Below are 23,901 nucleotides of genomic sequence, written 5' to 3'. Positions count from 1 at the left end.
TCTTGTACAACTTTCCACACATTTCTTTTCTATTTTTTTTGGCAGAACAAAGAATCATGGGACAATCCACTTTCTTTTCTGGGACAGAGGAGTTGTCTCAACATAGCCAGGCATGGTGGCTCACGCCTATAATCTTAGCTTCTTAAGGGGCTGTGATCTGAGGATTGTGATTCAAAGCCAGCTCAGACACTATAGATCATGAGACACTTATCTCCAATTAACCATGAAAAAACCAGAAATAGTGCTGTGGCTCAAGGGGTAGGACAGTAGCCTTGAGCTGAAGAGCTCAGGGACAATGCCCAGTCCCAGAGTTCAAGTCTCATAATTGACAAAAAAAAAAGAAAAAATAGTTGTCTCAAAAAAACTAATTTAAATAAGTTGCTGCAGTTTATCTTGTTTAGAAGATATTGGTAAGTGAGTGGATTCATTCACTCATTTGGTCAAAGTGAATCTTCATGCTCCTGGAATAGTATGCCAGGCCCAGTGTTTGTATTTATTGTGAGATATGAAACTTACTTCAGCATCTGTCACCTGTGAAAACTTTTGTTTCCATCCATGTAATACAGGCAGAAAGAACACAGAACAACAGAACATGGCAAGGACCATTGGCCAGAGTAGGATCCATGAGAATGGAAGCCGCTAGAACAATGCCTGCCAATCAAGACACCAACTCGGCTCCTGCCAAGCAAATGGAAAACTCCACCAATACAAAAGATCTTTGTTATTTATGTTATATGCAGTAGGTTCAAAATGAGTACAGTTGAAGGAAATGAACATTTGGTAAGAAAATTTAGAATGCTACAGGGGTGGTTTAAAAGCCATAAGTTGAGTAAATTGTTGAGATTTGCTGTTGTAAATTCAAACTCAAGTGAAGGAAAATTTAGCATATGTTTTGTTTTGTTTTGGCCAGTCCTGGGGCTTGAACTCAGGGCCTGGGCAATGTTCTTGGATATTTTGTTCAAGGATAGCGCTCTGCCACCTGAGCTACAATGCCACTATTGGCTTTTTCTGTGTATGTGGTACTGAGGAATCAAATGCAAGGCATTGTGCATGCTAGGTAAGCACTCCACCACTAGGCTCTGCTCCCGGCCCCAGCATATGTATTTTTATAAGAAAAAATGGTACTTATGCTAAGTTATAAAAGAGAACAGTTGCCAGTTGCCAGGGGCTCATGGGTTCTAATCTCAACTACTCAGGAAGCTGAAATATAAGGATCAAAGTTTGAAGCCAGACTGGGTAGAAAACACTCTGGGACTCTTATAGCCAATTAACAATCAAAAAGCATAAAATGGATGTGTGGTTCAAGTTGTAGAAAGCAAGACTTGAGCAAAAGAGCTAAGGGATAGATAGATCCCAAGCCTTGAGTTCAAGCCCTAGGATTGGCAATAGATAGGTAGATCAATAGATAGATAGATAAGCAATAAGGAAACTCAAGAAAAGCTATCACCTTTAAAAGATACTAGTAAACTTAATATTAAAAGATTCCAGTATGATATGGCCACTGCATTAGAATAATTTCAGAGGACTGTTTTTCCATTTGAAGCATATTTTTATGGCAAAATAATCATGCTTGCTATTTACAAAGCACTAATGTAAGAATAGAAAAGAACACCCAACCTATAAAAGCACAAAGAAAAATCAATGAGAATATCAGGAAATGAAAAGATATCCCATACTCATGGATAGGAACAATTGACATTGTAAAAATGGCCATATTTCCCAAATTGATAAACAATTTCATTGCAATCCCCATCAAAATCACAAGGACATTCTTTACTGAAATAGAAGGCATAGCCTGAAGGTTCATATGGAACAACAAAAGACCTAGAATAGCCAAAGCAATTCTAGGCAAAAAGAGAAATGCAAGTGGTATTATAATACCAGACTTCAAACTCCACTATAGAGCCATAGTAACCAAAAAACACCATGATATTGGTACAAAAACAGACCAGAAGATCAATGGAACAGAATAGAAAATCCAGAAATGAAATCACAGACTTATAGTCAACTTATATTCAACAAAACAGCTAGAGATATACAGTGTAATAAACAGATCCTCTTCAATTATTGGTGCTAGGAAAATTGGCACCTACATGCAGAAAACTAAAAATTGAACCCAAGCTGTCACTAAGCATGAACATTAACTCAGAATGAATCAAAGACTTCAATATTAGATCTGAAACTCTGAAACTGCTAAATGAAAGAATAGGAAAGATACTGAAACTCATAGGCACAGGGAGAAACTTCTTGAATAGAGTCCTATGGTCACAACAGAATGGAGAGAGACTTGACAAATGGGACTACCTATGAATAAAAAGTTTTGACAAAGTCATAGCTACTAAAATAGAAAGACAGTCAATCAATTGGGGAAAATATTTACCAATAATATATCAACAAATCACTTTGCTGAATGGGCAAAGGAACTACAGAGAGACATCAGAAGAAGAGATAAAAATGGCAAGCTCCTCTCAGAAAATGGTCATCATCCATGGTCATAAAGGAAATGCAAATAAAAACAACCCTATGATACCACCTTACCCCAATCAGATTGCCCAATATTCTGAACTCGGACAACAAGTGCTGGTGGTGATATGGAGAAAGAGAAACCCTACTGCACTGCTGGTGCGCAGTGTGGAAGTTCTTCAAAAAACTAAAAATAAGCCTTCCCTATGACCAATCCATACCACTCCTGGGCATCTACCCTGAACATCATAATCCAGGATATGATAAGGACACCTGCACAGCTATGTTCATCTCTGCACTATTCACAATAGCCAAGCTATGGAAACAATCCAGATGCCCCACTACAGATGAATGTACACAAAAAATGTGATATATATATATATATGAATTCTACATAGCAAAAGACAAGATTAAATAATGGTATTCACAGGGAAGTGGATGAATCTAGAGTGAATCATGTTGAGTGAGATAAGTCAAGACCAAAGGAACAAAAGGTGCATGGTCCCCTTAATATATGGCTATTAGATCCAAACAGTACAAGAGCGATGATTCAGTACTTAGGTAGTAAGGTCATTGATATGAACTTGGAGATATAACTATATAGATATATAAATCTATGATATATATTTTATAGACATATTGATGTATTTTATAGATCTATATGTTTCTAAGACATACAAACTCTCAGATTAATTTTATTGTTTTCTTAAATTTATGTGCTAGTGATCGCATATAGAGATTCCATTCTTGAGTACTTGTTTGTTAAACTTGACATTTAAAATATGATGTAAAACAATCAATATTAGTAAACTCTTAAAAAATAACACAAACTCAAAATGAGTAATAACATGAACACACAGGTTCATCAAATCATTTTTTCACTGAAAAAAAATTCAATCATTCAATTCAGGAGGCAATTTTGTCAATCTTCCCATTTGAAACCTATTTGCAAGAACATTTGGGCATCTTCTTTTCTGTCGATTCTTCAAAGTATAACAAAAAATACTATTAAGTTTACAATGATGTATCTATTGCTGTTAATACTCCTGTAAAGATTGTTTACATTGATTTTTTGGCTTTTCTCTCATCAGTAAAGTAGTATTTGTTCTATTTCTAAATTCATCCAATTCTGGAGAGTATAGTACAAAAAATATTAAATGCATTCAGATTGAACTGAAAGAACAGTCATTTTAGAAGTACAAAAATCACATAATTAATATGTACAAACATATGAAATATGTAATTGGCACTTGAATTTCTTCCAATGTTGAAAGTACATAATGTGCTGCTTTCAGGAAAGCACTGGCAAAAAAATATAGATTTCAGCATTTTACAATTTTTACAATATACATTGTTTCTCTTTCAGTGTGGTTAAGGGCAGAAGCATGCTTCATCAAAACACAGTAAAGAAATCTGAAATGACGGAGGTGACAGCTCACACCTGTGATCTTAGCTTCTCAAGAGGCAAGGACAGCAGGATGACAGTTCTAATCCAGCTCTGACAAAATCAGTGAGACCGTATGTCCTATACAAGCAAGGTGGCACAGGCCTATGGTCCTAGGTAGTCAAGAGGTAGACATAAATTAAGGTTTTAGTTCTTCCCCTACTAAGTCCTATCTGAAACACACAGTAAAAGTAAATGAAGTCAAGGTACAACTCAAACAATAGCAAGTAAGAGGCTCTGAGCTCAATCCCTGGTGCTGCAAATATATAAATAAATGAACAAATAAATAAGTCATACATTAAGAGGAAGAATTTGGACAACAGGCATTTTTTTATTCATTCTGCTTCTTCTCCCTTCTACTGGCTGCCTTTTTGGTCTTAGCCTCCTCCTGTTTTTATTTCATTTTTAAAAATGTAGATTAAGAGCCTGTGCCAGTGATTCACACCTCTACTTAGGAGGCTGAGATCTGAGGATCGTAGTTCAAAGCCAGCCTGGGCACTAAAGTCTGTGAGACTCTTATCTTCAATTAGCCTCCAGAAAACCAGAAGTTTCTCAAAGGGTAGGGTTGTAGCCTTGAGCTGAAGAGCTCAGGGACAGCACTCAGGCCCACAGTTCAAGCCCCACAATCGATCAAAAAATGTAAATAATAATGTTGATTCAGTATATGAAAGAAGCAGGCTTCATTTTCTCTGAGTTTGACTTATTTTTGTTACCAAGATGGCTTCCATTTCCACTCATTTTCCAATAAACAACAGACTTGGTTCTTCTTCATGGGTCTAAAATAGAGACAAAGAGAGAGAGACAGAAACAGAGATAGAGAGACAGAAAGCGACAGAGTCAGAGACAGAGGACTAGTGATGAGAGAAAGATTAAAGAGTGGTGATGACATGGAGGAAGATTCAGAGTGATGGCAGCACAAACAACAACTATGGGGAGAAAGTAGTCATCAGAAGCCAGGCTGGGCCCAGTTTGGTGACTCATGCCTGTAATCCTAGCTACTCAGGAGGATGAGTTCAGAAGACAGTAGTTTGAAGCCAGCCTAGGAAAGAAACTCTTATCTCCAATTATGCTCCAAATAGCTGAAGGTGGAACTGTGGCTTAAGGATTAAGTGGTAGAGCACAAACCTAGAGCAAAAGAGCTCAGGGATAGTGCCCGGGCACCAAGAAGAAAATTGTGGAAAGGACAGTTCAAGAATATTTCATGGAAGATTTTCATGTTCACCTTTGGGGTTTACTTCTAAGAGTGGGAAATACAATTTTCTGTTGTTTAAAGGTTTGATACATTTTTTATGCTTCCTAGAAGAGAATATCCTCTCTCTCTCTCTCTCTCTCTCTCTCTCTCTCTCTCTCTCTCTCTCTCTCTCTCTCTCTCTCTCTCTCTCTCTCTTCCTCTCTCTCTCTCTCAGAGACCCTTTAATGTCAGCAAAGTGTTCTTGAGATGTGTTTTGTAAAGATGGTATGAAAAGAAAATCACAACTTTGAATGGGCTCAAGATTCATTTCCCAAATTTTCTGCTAATCCAATGAGTTTTAAGCACTTATTCATTGAAGAGACTATGAAATGACTTTGAAAATATTTGCAGTTGCATAGATAGAAAACATTTTGCTATTTTTTACTACTTTAAAAAAATTAATTGGGCCATGAGTTTGGCCTAGCAGTAAAGTGCTTGCCTAGCATGCACGAAGACCCGGTTCAATTCCTTGGTACCACATTCATACAAAAACGTGGGAAATGGTGCTATGGCCCAAATGGTAGAGCTCTAGCCTTGAGAAAGCCCAAACACAGTGCTCAGGCCCTGAGTTCAAGCCCCAAGACTTGCAAAAATTTTTTTTAATTAATGAATTGAAAAAGTACTCTATTGAATCCAAAACCATTTTTTTAATTAGTTTAAAAATTCATTCATGTCCTTAGATGCAAGATGGCAGCACTCTTAAGGCTGAGTGTCCTCTGCTGTGCCCAGGGAGGCCGAGCTCTGTCTGAGCCCCAGTGATTAGACCTGCTTCTGTGTCAGCATTTCTCCAGGATTCACCTACGCCAGGCTGGTGTGGAACACAACAAATTCACCTGTCACCAAGCCGATATGCTGGTTCCACAGCTGCATCTCTCCATTGGACTGGTGAGAGGGTTCTTGCTATTGGCCTTTTAGGCCTGCTTCCAGCTGCATATTTGAATCCTTGCTCTGAGATAGACTATACTCTGGCTGCAGCCTTGGACAAGTTGTTACTGATTATGTTCATGGGGACACATTGCCGAAAATTGCCAGGACAGCCCTCGTGCTCTTCTCATCTTTAACCTTTGCTGGGTGTTGCTATTTCAACTATCACGATGTGGGCATCTGCATGGCGGTGGCCATGCTGTGGAAGCTCTGACCTCTCCATCCATTCAGAGTTGATTGTTTGCACCTTTGTCTGCTCTGTCATGCCATTCAACTTTCAGTAAAAAATAACAGATGAGTCCATTGGTGTATAAACCTCCTGATTATATGGTTATTTTACTCAGAATTTGATGTGGAGGAAAGATTTGAGAGGAATTCGATCTAAGAAACTGAGACTGTGTTTTGTGTTGTGGTGAATGAATGCTTTGTCTCCCAGCTCACAAAACTCATGGTGTCAGTAGTATACAGGGTTGTTTCAGTTGTAGTTTTGTTTTGAGTTTTTTTTTCTTTTATCAACTTATCAATCTCATTTAAAAAATTTAGCTTACTGCTATGAATACATGATTATACTTTTGGTTTTGTCCTGGAAATAATGGACAGAGGAAAACCCTATTTGTTTGTGAATTAAGACTTTGCAGAAAGTTGGTTGGTATTTAAATTTTGGAAGTGTCTCTCAGTTCTGTTGCAACTGGAACTGATGATCACATGTCCTATGGAAACTTCAAAATTCGAAGGTGCTTTATCTCACAGATTTCTAAATCCTTGAAGGGAAGCTCAGAGCTTCCCCAATAGATGTACTAAAATTTAGGAACAAGATTTCCCTTGTAGGTGTACTAAAATATTTCAGATTCCAAACATTTCATCCTCAAAAGTAAGTAAAATGGCTTCCCACTATAGGGATTGCTAATGAGAAAATGTATTCTTTGAAAACTTTTTTTAAATAAAAAATTGTATAATAAAAAAATAATAATAATAAAAATTCATTCATTCCAACCATTACCTGAAGAAGAAGCTATCACTTTAATTTAAGGAGTTTTACGATTGTAATCTTTAACTTATATTCACAGATGTGCATATGTATACATATCAACGTATATATGTATTGTGTACATATGTATGTGTATATATATATGTTTACATATGTTTTTCCTTTTGGCTACAGGTTCAGACAGATCTAGATATGGTTCAAAACTGAATAATTAAGAGCTTGAGAAAAATTCCAGTTCTAAATAGGGTCTTTTTGTCTCATAATTTCCTGGCTGATAAACAGAAACACAATGACATGAAGTAACTGAGGTGGGGCAACACAGTGAATTTAGCAATGGTTTCAATTCTACCATTCTTACATTCTGCAGGAGAAACTGCCTTGCAGTCCCCAGGGTACCAGATACAGCCTGAGGAAAGCCAAGTGTGACTGACGAAAGTGACATTCACAGATTGATATGTTCTGCACAAAGGGATTTGTGACAAAGCTGGTAGGAAGATTAAGCCATTTTTCTTGTAAAAAAAATGAACACATCATTGTTTTCTTGTCCTTGCCAATATGTTACAAACTTTAAATTTCAATATATATATATATGTCCTTTATTGTATTGTCTATTAGTAAAACACAATAAAATTAAAACTAGTTGTTCCAATCTGCCAGTTTCCGTATGCCTTTCACAATGTAGTGTTAATAATACTTTATTCTTTATTTCCTTTAAACACTATCACTAGAGAGACAGCTTTCTGTTCCTAATTCTAGTTGAAGACTGTGTGTGTGTGTGTGTGTGTGTGTGTGTGTGTGTGTGTGTGTGTGTGTGTGTGTGTAAAAATGGGACTTGAACTCAGGGCCTGGTTGCTGATCTTTTTGTCAGGGCTAATGCTCTATGCCTTAAGCCACAGCTCCATTTCTGGTTCCTCAATACTTAAATGGAGATGTAAGTCTCAGGGGCTTTCCTGAATAACTGCCTTCAAATCTCAATCCTCAGATCTCAGCCTCGAGAGTAGCTAGGATTACAAATGTAAGCCACTCCTGCACAGCTGAAAACTCTAATACTAAACTTAATATTCCAAAAGATATTTTCTATTATAAGATTAAACAGGAACCACAGCTGATCTACCTAAAATATTTTCAATGTCACATTATAATGAGAAAATTACAATAAGCATCAAAAAAGTTTATATAATTTGTAAGCAGATTCATATTGAATATTTCTTCAACAAGTTTTATATACTATATAAATGAGAAATATTAACATACCCAATTATAGCTGTATATTTTAAAAAATAAACTGAACTATCCATAATCAAGTTTAGTGATTCTATAAAACAACAAAAAATCAGCCATTTATATAGTTGTAATTTTGAGGCAAGGAGATCTAAGAGCAAGAATTAACAAATAGGATTGTATCAAATTTAAATGTTTCTGCACATGAAAAGACAGAATTACCAGAATTGAGACAACCCACATAATGGGACACAAATCTTCCCCATCTATTCAACGGATAAAAATTCACATTTAGACTATACAAAGTGCTCCAAACATTAAATAGCAAAAATATCAATGATACAATTCAGAAATGGACAAAAGGTTTGACTTCAGCTCTTTATTTGGAAAAAAGCAAACAAATTAGAGCTGATACTTTGACATTTTTTATGTAGGTTCTGTATCTTACATGTAGATTCTGTAAATTTTTGTTTCAGTAAGTATAAAATAAAATGGAAAATAATATTTTATGTGCTATTATTTGTGTCATTAAATTATAATGGCAGTAATTTAAGAAATACAGTTGGATAGGGAAGGGGGGAAAACAAGATGAGGGGTGGGGATGGGGAGAGGGAAATGGGGACCAAGACATGAGAAAGGGTATCAATATATGTGAAGTAATACACCTTCTATCAGGCGAATATAATGTAACCCTTTTATTAATTACAATAAAAATATATGAAAAAAACAAATACAGTTTCCATTTATTAGCATTATTTCTCCTGAATTTGAAGGAAAGGTTTTGTGTATATCTCTATACATATTTTATAGGTATTTATTCACTAGTAGCAGGCCAATGATGATTATTTATATCTTCATTACACTTTGGAAGCTATTTGTATCTATGTTGAATATAATAGTACTATCCTCATTACTGACACAAATAGTGGAAGATAAAAATCTAACTGTTACTACTCTGCCTGACTATAAATGTCCTGTAAATGATAGAATACTAAGTAACTGTTTATTTTCCACTGAGTTACAGTCACGAACAGTGAAATTCCCTAAATTTCAGAGCAGGCTGACATATAGATTCTTCAGCTTCTTTCTCCCACAGTTGGGAAGTTTTCTAACGTTGTTTGAAAGCTAATTCTATCATGTGCTTTAAAGTTATGCATTTGTGAAATTTCCTGACAGATGATTCACCTGATAATTTAAAATTTATTAGTAAAACTTTACAAAAGTAATCGGTGTCTTGGTTCATCGCCAATGCTTACAGAAAGAAGTATCACCCTTCTCTTCAAAATTGGCTAGTAATGAGTCACACTGAATGGATTCTCCATCTGTGAATGTATGGACTTCCCCAGCTACCCACCTCATTAAGTTTGATATGCCATCAATATGGGGAATGGCATGGCAGAGATAAAATAAATGTGAAATAAGAACTGCCAGTCAGTCTCAAGTACAATGGAAAGGCTACATTTCTTACAATGCTTATTTTTTATGACAAAAGGGTTCTACAGAAGGTCATTTTCCCTGTAGCAGTTAATTAACCTGTTGATTATGCTATTTTTTTACACAAAATAAGAAGTAGTTTTTTTTAAGTGTGAAAACTGGTCTGACCACATACAATTTGTAAAGGATCTAATTTGATGTTATATTCTAACAGAAATTATCAATAGTATGTAAACTCTGTACATCTAATTAGTGCAGTGCAGACTCACAAACACAGAAACTGTAAACCAAAAATAAATGAGACTTTCATATGAAATAGCTATGCTTTTCATCTTTTGTTTCTTCAAATGTTAGAGCAGTCATTTCAAAATAAAATCCTGATCAAGTGTCAGATTAAACTATTCACAAAATAGTTTATGTAGACATACACTCGGTAGGCATACACTTTCAATACCCATATTTTCTCAGTCTCCCATAATTTAGGAGGAAATGTTTAATTAGATCAAAGCTCTCGATCAAAATACAGAATATACACTAAGACTTAATGCTCAGTAAATCCATGTATGAAGTGATTGCTCAAACTTTCCATGCAGTGTGAAATATTACAGTCGCAACATTTTTAGGTTAATTTTTTCCAAACGTCACATTAGCAGCATTGCTCAATAATTTCCTGTCTAGGAAATAAATTACACAGAAAAATCCAAGTAAAAGCACTCACTTGCCTAGCAAGATCAAGGTCCAGCAAATACTGCAGGACCCAGGACTACAAAAATAAAAAGCACATAAAAACATAAAATGCAAATAAGTTAAACAAAACAGTAATGGACTTATCCAATGCATGTAATTGGAAAATATAACTCAGATTTCATTGGCTCCGTGTTAAAAATTTCAAAGTCCCAATATGATATATACATAATTCAAACTTAGGTCACAACTTTTTCTATGTGGATATGGAAAAAAATCCATATATCTAAATCTGAACAAGCATTAATGCTTATGTACAATAATGTTTTCCAAAGAAATAAATTGAAGAATTAGCTATTTGTATTAACCAAAATTCAGAATCATGAAACTTTATACTTTGTTTAGGAAAGTTGACGTCCTAATCCACAATGAGTGTATGCCTACATAACTTCCTGGAATAGCCAACTAATAAGAACATTCACATTCACATTAACATAATAAATAGCATGATTTATCATGCATTTTTGTCTCCCTTAAGTCTCTGTGAGTAATTTGACTAATGTAAGTTTTCTTTATTCTCTTTTCAGAACTATTCTATAAAGCCTTGACAAATAGAATAAATTTCCCGGAAAGACTCAAGAACTGTATCTCAAATTATATTATAGTAGTACAACAGCACTACACATTTAATTAATATTGCAATTTATAATTGAGAATGCTGAAATGTTATAATAAGGAGCTATTCATCCTCAAAAGCCCGATAGGGAATATGACCATTTAGAGAAACACATAATTCACATTGAAATCTCTTTCAAGCACCTACAAGCTGTTAAAGAAAAAAAAAATATTCTCAGTACATAAAACCATTCATGGAGGAGTACTAAAGCACAAAATAATTAGTGCCTTTACATATTTCATAATCAGATTTATTGTACAAACCTGCTCTGATTTTTGATATTAGAGAAGCAAAACTGTATAGTTTAACTGTCCAAAAGCACTTTGAGTTATTCAAAATATTGAAAAGATAAAGTAACTTCACTACGTCTATTTCATGTTATTTCTTTAACAGTTTCATGCTAGATTGGGATGTTAGGATGAAGTAAATTAAGATTATTATGGATTTTCTGTGCCTCATTACCCAGCTGGTTGCAGACCTCTGCCTCCTTAGCAATGGCTGAGTTTCTTACCTGGCTTTTCTTTCCTGGAATGTACTTCTTTTTGAGCATTTGTTTCATGGATAGCAGAAAGCAGTTTTTATTCATCTACAACATGAAAGACAGCAAAATTACCTTTTGTACGTCAGTGCTCTCTTTCCAGAACCTGAAAACGGATGCAAAACTAAGTACACTTCTGTGTCCCCACAATTGCTTGAGTGTACAAGAAGAAATTCAGATACAGGCAACACCACTCATCTTTTCAAGTAGGTTGCTAATGAGTCTGCCCAAACTTAGCCTCACAGAAAGACTGAACCTCTGTTATTTTATCCAGAACAGCAAACAACACTGTGGGATCCACAGAACAGAGCACTTTCTACGTAGCCAGTTGTCTAACTCATCCTTAGATAGATCATTTGATACAAGATTTGCAGAAATCTAAGAAACTCTCTACCATACTCAGGAGATGACACACTTAATTCTGAATGCTTGAAGGACCTATCATCAGTAATCAGAGCAAAACTAAAGGGCCAGGATTGCAACACCTGCAAAATAAGGGCAAGATAGGCTGAACTCTGGGTCTGTTGCTGTCCCTGAGCTTTATGGCTCAAGGCTGGTACTCTCCACTTGAGCCACACGGCTTTACTTCGGGGATTTTGGAGGTTAATTCCAGTGGTTCATGCCTATAATCCTCACTACTCAGGAATCTAAGCTCTGAGGATTGTGATTCAAAGCCAGCCTGAGCAGGAAAGTCCAGGAAAGTTAAGATACCCTCAGCACGAATTAACTACCAAAAAGCCCTAAGTGGAGCTGCTGCTCAAGTACTAGAATCCTAGTATTAAACAAAATAAAACAAATAAGCAAAGCTAAGGCCCAGAGTTCAAGCTCTTGAAACAGCACACGCGCACACACACACACACACACACACACACACACACACATGTCTGGGTTACTTTCTTGCCCATTCTGTCTTCAAACCGTGATCCTCTGATCCTCAACCAACAATGTAGCTGGATTAAAGACCTGATCTACCAGCTCTGGGTATTAATTTCTTGTGCAATTAAGAATTTGCAGAGGGGAATTAACATAGCATGGTAAAAAGTCATGAGTAACTGCTACCAAGTCAGAGAGGTCACACATGGTTAGGATCACTGGCACTCACACTTACACAGAGACTCTTTTTTTTCTTTGCCAGTCCTGGGCTTGAGCTCAGAGCCTGAGCACTGTCCTTGGACTTTCTCAAGGCTAGAGCTCTACCACTTGAGCCTCAGCACCACTTCTGGCTTTTTCTATATACGTGTTACCAAGGAATCGAACCCGGGTCTTTGTGCATGCTAGGCAAGCACTTCAACCACTAGGCCAAACTCCCGGCCCAACACAGGGACTCTTAACACACAGCACGCAGCAGAGTACCAATTGTAAAAATCTATGCATCTGCTCCAGTGACAGGCCCTTTCAGCTTATAAGGAAACACTCTCTATATGAGTCCACAGGCTTCAAAGGAAAGCAGCACTGCTATTGACAGCATGAACTTGGTTGATTGTATTCTTGTCAGTGTTAGAGATAGTTATTGATTCAGAGTGCAAGGCAAGATTTGACTGATGGGTCTGCTTAGATAAGAGAAAAGACAAATTAATTAACTTTCAAACTCTTCCTCTTAGACAGCAAGAACGTAATAGACACCTGCATAATGAGGTATTGATTCCCAGCAGTTCTAAACATCTGTTTTCTTGCTTATCTTGATGTCCTCCATGGTGACTTCAGAGAAAATTATGAATTAGAAATGGTTTTCACCACAGAGGCAAAGGGTGTACATTTTTAATAATTTTTAGGTTAGGGTTGGGAAATAAGTGTGCACACAGTGACAACACACCAAGTGCCTATTATTTGCACTCTCAACCACTTCACTAAAGCTGAGCATGGAGGCCAAGGCGCGTTTTGTTTTGTTTTTTTTTCATATATTTTATTGTAATTAATAGAAGGGTTACATGATATTTGCCAGACAGAAGGTGCATTAATTCACATACATTGATACCCTTTCACATGTCTTGGTACCCATTACCCTCCCCCCCACCCACCCCTCATCTTGTTTTCACCCCTTCCCTATCCAATTTCAAATAACCAAATACAAATATATCCAATATATAAGGTAACAAAGTGAGATACTGTAACAATATGAGATAACCAAGGGACAGCAAAAGAGATGAGAGATAACATATTACCTTAAGGACAACAATCATTCATTATATGGCTTATGTTTTTATATCCTAGAGATCCTTTCATTTAGTGACAAACTATATGGCCTTTTGTATCAAAGTTTTTCTCTATTGCAAATCTCTGCTAGGAAAGCCCAAGGTTTCCACTGATTATGACAAATGAGGGAAACCATTGAGCCTAAGATCCTTTGAGTCTGGCTTACTTCACTTAATATGATCTTTTCTAAGTCTTTCCATTTCCTAATAAATGGGGCAATGTCATTCTTTCAGACAGCAGCATAGAATTCCATTGTGTACAAATAACACATCTTGTTGATCCATTCATCAACTGAGGGACATCTAGGTTGGTTCCATATCTTTGCTATGGTAAATAGTGCTGCAATAAACATTGTTGTGCTGGTGGATTTAGTATGTCCTTGTTTCTGGATGATTGGGTAAATGCCAAGTAGTGGAATTGCTGGGTCATAGGGGAGCTCTATGTTTAGTCTTTTGAGAAACTGCCATACTGCTTTCCATAGTGGTTGAATGAGTTTGCACTCCCACAAACAGTGTAGTAGTGATCCCTCCTGGCCACATCCCCTCCAGCATCTGTTATTATTCGTTTTCCTGATCCTGGCCATTCTAACTGGAGTGAGGTGGGATCTTAGAGTTGTTTTGATTGGCATTTCTTTTATGACCAGAGATGTTGAGCATTTCTTCATGTGTCTATAGGCCATTTTTGTTTCTTCTTCAGAGAAGACTCTAACTCTTTGGCCCATCTTTTAATGGGATGGTTGTTACTTTGGAGATTAGTTTTGAAGTGATTCAATTTTTTGAGCTGTTGATACATTTTAGATATGAGGCCTTTGTCCATTGTATGGTTGGTAAAGACCTTCTTCCACTCTGTAGGCTTCTTAATTAATTTACTAGCTATGTCCTTTGCCATACAGAAGCTCTGCAGTTTAATGCAGTCCCACTTATCCAGCCTTTCTCTGATTTGTTGTGATTCTTGGTCCTTATTAAGAAAGTTTCGACCTGTGCCAAGGAGGCCTAGTGTATCTCCTATTCTTTCTTGTAAAGTTTTCAGAGTGTCAGCTTTTACCTCCAGGTCTTTGATCCATTTGGAGTTAATTCTAGTGCAGGGTGACAAAGAAGGATCCAACTTTAGTTTTCTGCAGGTGCTTAACCAGTTCTGCCAGCACAACTTGTTGAAGAGGCTATCTTTCTTCCATTCTATTTTTTTTGGCTCCCTTGCCAAAGATTAGGTGGCCATAGGTCTTTGGTTTAATATCTGGGTCTTCAGTTCTATTCCAATGGTCTTCAGGCCTGTTCTTGTGCCAGTACCAAGCTGTTTTGATAATTATATCTCTGTAATAGAGTCTAAAGTTTGGTATTGAAATTCCTCCCGTGCTGTTCTTTCTGCTAAGAAGTGTTTTTGCGACAAAAATCTCTCATTTTCCCACAGGCATCCTCACAGTCTGGCCATCCTCGACTCCTGCAGGCACACGGGTCACCACTGGCTTCTTTTGCGTGGCTTGCCCTGTTCCTCTACAGATCAGACAAGCATTTGTGATGATGGAGCCTTGGCCGCCACATTTCCTACATGTGGAACACATCACAAAAGGGCCAATATTGATAGTTTCCATGCCGGAGCCACCGCATGTGTGGCAGTGTTGCAGCTTGGTGCCAGGCTCATTCCCCTTACCATCACAGCGCTCACAGGTGTCTATGATATTCACGGTGAACTCTTTGTTGACACCCTTGGCAGCCTGGTTGAAGGTCAACTCCATGATGTATTCCTGAAGTTGATCAAACACACTCTGGAAATCTCCAAAGGAAGATGATGAGAACTCCCCAAAGATCTTCCTGAACAGCTCCTCAGTGTCAACAGAGGGTCCCCCTCTCCAATAGCTCTGTCCAGAGCTACAGGCCCCAGGATCAAAGCCAGCAGAACCATAGGCATCATACTGCTTCCTCTTGACCTCATCACCCAGGACCTCATAGGCTTCTTCCAGCTGAGAGAATTTTTCCTTGGCTTTAGGATCATCTTTATTTGTGTCAGGGTGATATTTCTTGGCAAGCTGATCATAGGCTTTCTTGATTTCTTTCTGGCTGGCATTTCGGGGCACACCTAAAAGCCCTACATTCCGGAGGTTTGGCTCAGACATCCACTCCAACCTTTTAATTTCAATAGCTCAAGCTATTCTTGGGGGGACAGCGCGAGCCCAGGGTCTATACGAGACGATCAACGTGGTGATTCCCCCTGGGATTCAGACCGACCAGAAGATTCGATTGACTGGAAAAGGCATACCTCGGATACACAGCTACGGTTATGGTGATCATTACATTCACATCAAGATCAGAGTTCCAAAGAGGCTTAGCAGCCAGCAGCAGACCCTGATCCTGAGCTACGCTGAAGATGAGACAGATGTGGAGGGGACGGTGGTGTGACTCAGACAAGCACTGGAAAAGGGTCCACTGGAAACTAGCCTGGAAGCAGCAGGGCCAGGTCCCTCAGGGCCAGGACCTCAGATATAGGAGGATCCCAGACCAACAGCACTGAGCCTTTGCCTGCAGAGCCCTCCAGACCGCCTGGCAACAGCACAACTATGTGACAACACTTCTACATAGAAAGGTCGCCATAGGCAGACATGAGCAGTGACATGTAGCACCCAAGGGCTGGAAGAAGTTTTTTGTCCGCCAGTAGAAGATTCTTCACTTCTGGCTTAGGCAGGGTAAGACACTTGAACTCCTCTTGCAGTAGTAAAACTCTTAACTTGGAAACAAATATGGTGATCTTAGTTTTTTAAAAAAATTAAAGGCCATGCTTACTGCTTAAAAATGAAGTCTTAAGCTGCATCAAATTGTGATGTGATTAATTTTCCTCTCAGCAAATTCCCAGAGGTTCTGGAATAAGTCCTTTCTGACAGGTGGTCTTCAGGAACTGAGGACTGCATACCCTACCAGGTCTGCCCTCCCCCAGTAGGCTCTGCCAATGCATCAATTTCTCCTCTTGTTTTAGTCCTCGAGGTTCCATGCAGCTGCAAAGTGGGTGCCAGGGAAAGGACAGTTCTTCCTCCTGCCCACCTCAGATGGCCGTCTGTCCCAACTGCTGAGTTGTTGTTTCAGTCTGGCATGGTAGGACTTGACTACACTGTGGTCCTGTAAGGCAAACTTCAGCTGCTGTGGGTTCTTGGCACTGTGCTGAGAGGGCTTCATTCTCCCCACGTACACTGTGTGTTTAAATTGTTCAGTGCTACTCTATGAATCATTGTCTTTTTCCTGTGTGAAGGTTTGCTCAAGAAAGCAGAGTGCAGTGTGAGCCAGTGAAGGCTCCCACATGTAGCCAGAGCAAATGATCCATCCTCAGCCTTTACTGGTAGCATGTTACATTGTCCATGTGTTTCAAGGTTCTTGAACTCTAGCATAAGACAGGTGAATGAAGAACACTTTCTCAGTAGCCTCCTTTGTATTTTCCATTATAATTTACAAAAGTAAAGCATTTATTAATGTCTGACTAAAGAATGTAAAATGATTCTGCAACAATGTAAATAAGATTATTTACTGCAAAAGATATTTAAAAAATAAAAAAAGAAGTGTTTTTACTATACGGGGTCTTTTATTATTCCATATGAAATTTTGAATTGCCTCTTCTATTTCTTTAAAAAATGACATTGGGATATTGATGGGTATTGCGTTGAATTTGTAGATAGCCACCAAGGCGCATTTTACAGCATTAATTACACTGGCTGAAATGTGTAAAATGTTAACTCTATATAAAATATTGCCATTCTGATTATACCATGGCTCTTAATCTTAAAACAGAGTTTAATTATTTAAAAGGGAAGAAACAGAAATAAGTTACAAGGAAAATGATGATTATATCAATATCTACATTTACTTATGTTTATAGAAATACCATTAAAGAATATGGGCATCACATATGTGACAAAACACTGGCTTAGCAAATTAGGCTCTGAGTTAAAGCCCTAATATATATATAATATATATATATATATTCAAATTTGATCATGGCATGGTTGGGCACCTGTAACACTAGATACACAGAAAGCTGAGATCTAAGAATCTCAGTTCAAAGCCAGCCTGTGCAAAAATGTCCATGGACTTTGTAAACTCATCACCAATTAACCACCAAAAACTGAAAGTAGAGCTGTGGTTCAGATGGCAGAATACTAGCCTTGACTGAGAAACTTAGGGACAACAACTAGGCCCTGAGTTCAAACCCCAGTACAGGGATGTGTTCACACACCTGTGCATGCACACGCACCTGCACAGGTCCTGGGTGCTGTTCCTGAGTGAGTTTTACTCAAAGCTGCCACCTTACCACTTGAGTCACAGCTCTATTTTCAACTTTCTGCTGGATTATGTGAAATAACAGTCTCATAGATTTTCCTACCTGGATTGTCTTCTAACCATGATCCTAAGATCTCTTCTTCTCTCCCTCCCTCCCTGTTACCTCCATAGCTCTCTACTTTTGTGGGGTTACTAAGCTAGAACACATGCTTTATAGCCTCATTTGACTTTTTCACAGTCGAGGCTGGCACTTCACCACTGGAGCCACACCTCCACTTTCAGTGTATTTTTGCTGGTAAATTGGAAATAAGTGTCTCACTGGCCTCCTTTCCAAACTGACTTTGAACTTTCCTCCTATTTTCTAAGACCCCCAATTAGGTAGGATCACAGACCTAAGCCACTTGCATTTGGCTATCTGAAGAGATCTGACAGGAACTATTCAGTTTTCCATGGACTACCAAAAGTGAGAGCCATTTTTTAATATCATATTACCCTCAATTTAAACTGCTATTTAAAATTCGTCATTGATATAATTTAGCTCAAATCCCAGTCACCCAACTGTCAAAGTCAAGAGCCGACTAACATCTGGGAATACAAAAATACAGACAAGACTGGGCAGTGGAACGTTCAAAGGACTAAGATGAAAAATGGAGAATATCTCCAGGAATGGGCAATTAGCATAGAACAGACTGGGGTTCTACCTCACTAAGGTTTTGCTTGATCTAATTCCACATGTAAATGTTAGGGTGTTCTGGGACAGGCACTCAGAGAGTATGGTGGCCACAGCAGGTCAAAGATAATTAAGCAAGGTGAACTGTGTTGTATCTCTGCCCAGATGATTCTGAGACACTGTGATAATCAAGCAGACATTTGTTCACTTCATTCTTCAAATCATGAGCAGCTCTTTTTCAGAAAGTATTTCTCAAAAATGTAAAGCATAATCCTATCAGCAATTATGATGCCTTCATAACACATAAAAGATTGAAAAAAATCAGCCTCAGTTCAGACGAAAATTGGAAATTAGAAACTGAACTTTAATTGAAAATAACATTCATATTTTGAAAATGAATCTGTATAGAAAGTAATATGTAAGATAGACGCTAGGGACTCACCTCTGTGATCCTGCCTATTCCAAAGGCTAAGATGTGAGGACTGCCTTTCAATGTCGGCCTGGGTAGGAATGTCCATGAGACTATTACCTACAGCTAACCAGCACAAAGCCAGAAATGAAGCTGTGGGTTAAGTGGTAATGTGATAATCTTGAGAAAAAAATGCTTGGAGACAGTGTCCAGGCCTTGAGTTTAAGCCCCAAGACCAGCACATACACACACACACACACACACACACACACAGATAATGGCCAGATAATGACAATATTAGTGCCATCATTTATATTTCAACTTTCTTCTATACTACAGAAATGCACTAGGTATCTTATGATGACAGTATAGATGATATGATTCCAAATGTCATGTGTTTGAGAATGGAATTTTAAAACATCTTTCCTTTGGGTAACTGACTTTTTCACTAGAGCATTTTTATGTATTTCAAGAGACTTTTTCCTTAAGTACAGGTGAAAGAAATATCAGTTTTCCAGCGGTTCACCTGTGGCTCTTATGACTTAACCTTAGCAACCTCGCAGTTTGAGTCCAAAAGATTGCAGTTTGAGGCCAGCCCAGGTGGAAAAATCCATGAAACTCCATCTTCAATACAAGCAGCAAAAAGCCAGACTAGAGGCACAGGTCAAATGTTAGAGTACCAGCTGAGAAACCAAGCAATTTCAGCAAATATGAGACCCTGACTTCATACTTTCTACCAAGAAAAGTTCTCTCATAATAAAAGAAATATCTGCATCAAAATGATTGCCCATTTCTGCATGTTCAACACACATTAGCCCAACACAGACAGAATTTTGAAAATTATGGAAGCTTTGCCAAATTGTCTACAACACAAAGTAAAATGCAAGTGGGCCTCAAGACTCAGAAAAATCTTTAATTCACTGAAGAGTACACTGAATTACACAGACACAGTAACAGAAACAATTGAGTAATGTGAGAGTGGTAAATAAATTAAGGATCCACAATGGAAACTTTTGAAATCAGTTAATGTAAGTTAACAATTTCTTAAATTCTTAAGCAGGTTTCAAGATTCGAGGAACTTGATTATAGATAGCTAGCTCAATAAATAAGAATGAAATGGCCATATGTAAAAAGAAAACCAGTTTTTATACTACCATACTATAAATGTTGCTTTATGCTGCTTTTGTTGTTGTTGTTGTTGTTGTTGTTGTTTGCCAGTCCTGGGCTTGAGCTCAGTGCCTGAGCACTGTCCTTGGACTTTCTCAAAGCTAGAGCTCTACCACTTGAGCCTCAGCACCACTTCCGGCTTTTTTCTATGTATGTGGTACTGAAGAATCGACCTGGGTCTTTGTGCATACTAAGCAAGCACTCTACCACTAGGCCAAACTCCTGGCCCTTATGCTGTATTTTTGTGTGTGGGGGGGGCGGTTATGGGGATAAAACTTGGCCTGGGCACTGTCCCTGAGATCTTCAGCTCAAGGGTACCACCCTACCCTGGAGCCAAGCCCCACTTCCCATTTTCTAGAGGTTAATTGGAGATAAGAGTCTCATGTCCTTTTGTTCCCAGAGTTGGCTTTGAACCTTGATCCTCAGATCTCAGCCTCCCGAGTAGCTATGATTATAAACTTGATCCAAAGCCTGGCATTGTTGTATTTATATTTGTTTGTTTATTTATTTTTTTTGCCAGTCCTAATGCTTGAACTTAGAGCCCGGGCACTGTCCATGGGCTTTCTCAAGGCTCAAGTTCTACCACTTGAGCTACAGCACCAATTCTGATTTGTTTTGTTTTTTTCTATTTATGTGGTACTAAGGAATCAAACCTTGGTCTTCGTGCATGCAGGCAAGCACTCTACCACAAGCCAAACTCCCGGCCCCTATGTTGTATCTTTTAAAGAATTCACAGCAATAAGAATGTCACATATAATATTTTTAAATTTATTTCAAAAGAAATCCACTCATACTTTCTAAATATAGTGACTATCTATGTCCAATCAGGCAGAATTAGGAACTACAGATTCATAAAAATTAGGGAATTTAAAAAGAAAAATTATTCATAGTTAACATAGGAATATTTGTGGTTATTCAATGTATGAATGAAATTTTATTTTAATATTATCTAGATAATTTTTAGGGGAGCAATGTTGTCTCTAAATATCCAGTGACTTCTACTAGGCGTATTTGCAACTCTTTAGAATAATAAAAGGGATAGACAAAAATAGCTAATAAGGTCAAGGAGACTTGAGGCTTCCAAAGGGGTGCCCACGTCTGTGTGCAAGAGTTTTCAGGATGTATGAGGAGAGCCATTGTTTCATCACTGTGAACATAAACTCACTATGAACATCAACCTTCATCTTATGACAAAGCTAATGATTTGCACCATTCTTCAATGTGAATTTCCAGGTTCCCTGAAATACAGAACATTTATGCAATCTGTGGATGCGTGATTTCAAAGAGACCTCCATCCAGGAAAAGCCAGGAATGTTCTGCTCAGAGTTCAAAAAAGATTTGAAGGAAAATTGATAACTAATCTTAGTATTGAAACAGTGTCCAAACAAATATTATCCTACGGCTAATTATTGTGTTTTCTGTAGTCTCTATTAGGATATTTGTTCCTAGTGAATAACACTCAAGAAGTTTCATATCTCATTGATTACTGTTTATTTTCGGAGAAAAGCTCCAAGAACTAATAACATTCTCAGAAATCATTTTTACGCTTATAAATAATTATATATATATTTTATTTAACTTCCATGAAATAAACATCAAAGTCAAGATTACAATTCAAGAGACATATGCTTTTTTTTACTGTTCATTCCTTGGATATTGAAAAAGAATTACAAAATACTTATTTTAAAATAACAAGCTGTTTGTGTGTTGAATAATAGAATATTTAATAAATGGTGAAATTATATTTTCTCATGTAATGTGCAAAGCAATGAACGGATATCAGCAATTGAAAGGCTTAACCGGAACTCCAATAATTAAAATACAGATTCAAAGTAAGATAAAAATGTCAATAGACAAGTACATATAACAAACAATGTTTATTGCTGCTGTTGTCATTACTTTTATAGATCTGACAACTTTTCTATGTGCTCAATTGCTTTGTATTTTGTACTTATTTTGCCTTACGAAAATTCAAATAAAATCAAGGTTTTTGTAACTAGACTTAGAGAAGAGATTTTGATTTAGGAAAGGGATAAGAGGAAAAAGGAATAAATATGGGTAAGGTAATTATCCATTCACTTCATGGCACTATAAGTTTAAATGGACTGCTAAGCTTTATGAATGGGACCCAGATCTCCCAGCCTCAAAAGTAGCCTTTGGATGCCTACACGGTGTTTGGCTAAATGCATGAGGCACGAAGAGAGCAATATGTTCCTTCAGAAGAGGTTTCTGCAGCATTCTGCCCTTTCCAGGGAAAAGAATACTGGGAATATTGATGATGACTTCCTGGGTGACATTCCATGACACTGAGTTACTCTGGACAATACAAGTCACAGCTAGAGATGAGGCTGTGGATGGGTTCAACCTGAGGGAAGATTGCTACCTGAAGAATTCAGACTGGGAACCTTGGCTCATAAACTCACAAATAAGTAAGTGGGGAAAGCTCCCTTGAGAAGCCAGAAATAAGTTCACAATGCCATGAAGGGAAAACTGTGTGCACACAGTTAGCTAGGGGTAGTGCTAGCAAGCCAGGAGTCATTTGAGTGAAGAAATAATGGACTAGACCAGGAATATTATTAGAATCCACCAGAAATTGCAATGCATAAATCTGTCCCACCTGGCAGAGTTATGGACTTTTTTCCTTCTGAACTCAGGAGACAAGGAAACCTTTTGATTAGAGAAATCCAGTATGAGAGCATGTGGAAATGGAAGAGTATGAGGAGTGCACTGGAGATAAGTATATGTGCAATGATCAGCCATGATGATGAATCTTGATGGGGAAGTATAGTTGCAAAAGGAAATCCAAAAATATATGGAGGAGTGGGAGACTGGAGTGAATGAAGAAGAATATATTTAATGGAGGTAAGTGCTTGTTATAAGATAAATGGATTTGAAATGAATGTCTTAAGAGTGCTATTCAGTTCAGGGAGAAAGTAAATCCTAGCTGAAAGCTGAAGTGTAGTTCACTGAAGAAAACAACAGTGAAATTCATTGCCACTGAAAAGATTGTGAAATTTTGAGGACACTGAAGGTGCTCAGGATAAGACAATAGTGGAAACAATTTAAAAAGTGAAATAAAGACTGCATTCTTCTCAGAATCAAAGAGTATCAGTACAAAGAAATGTATTGGTCAAAAGAAATTCACCCTATTCTAAAAAATCCTACCATCCTATTCATTGAACCATTATTCTTTCTAGTTCGTTTTAATTAAAAAACAATGGTACTATACTTAAAAGGTGAAATGCAACATTTGGATATCCTAATACAATGCAGGACATTAAACTGAACTAATTAATATCCCATTATCTCATTAATTTGATATTTTTTAATTGGTAGAAGGTTTGAAATTTACTCCTTTAATATCCAGACGACATTATTATTAGTTATATTAATGATACTGTGTATGAGATCTCCAAATATATTTCTTCTGTCTCTGAAATTTTGAACTGTTTATAAAAACTCTCCACTATTTTGAAGACCTTGTTCCAGATTCTGAAAGCTGCCATCCTCCTCTGTTTATTTACATAAGAACAACAGATTTTCTTTTGAAATTTGATATGGAGAAAAATGAAAGTGCCTGACATTCAAGGGAGGATTGTGAAA

At 37.5% G+C, this 23,901-nt stretch overlaps 2 pseudogenes; one reads left to right on the top strand and one right to left on the bottom strand.

Annotated features, from left to right (window-relative positions):
* The first annotated feature begins 5,825 nt into the window (after positions 1 to 5,825).
* LOC150047263 (succinate dehydrogenase [ubiquinone] cytochrome b small subunit, mitochondrial pseudogene) lies at positions 5,826 to 6,344 on the top strand (annotated as a pseudogene).
* Positions 6,345 to 11,200: 4,856 nt separating this feature from the next.
* LOC150047262 (dnaJ homolog subfamily A member 3, mitochondrial pseudogene) lies at positions 11,201 to 15,906 on the bottom strand (annotated as a pseudogene).
* Positions 15,907 to 23,901: the final 7,995 nt, after the last annotated feature.

The sequence above is a fragment of the Megascapheus bottae genome, chromosome 23 (assembly GCF_031878675.1).
Source record: "Megascapheus bottae isolate mThoBot1 chromosome 23, mThoBot2.hap1, whole genome shotgun sequence".
In the NCBI taxonomy this organism is placed as follows: Eukaryota; Metazoa; Chordata; class Mammalia; order Rodentia; family Geomyidae; genus Megascapheus; species Megascapheus bottae.
This window is presented reverse-complemented; position numbering and strand designations above follow the sequence as displayed.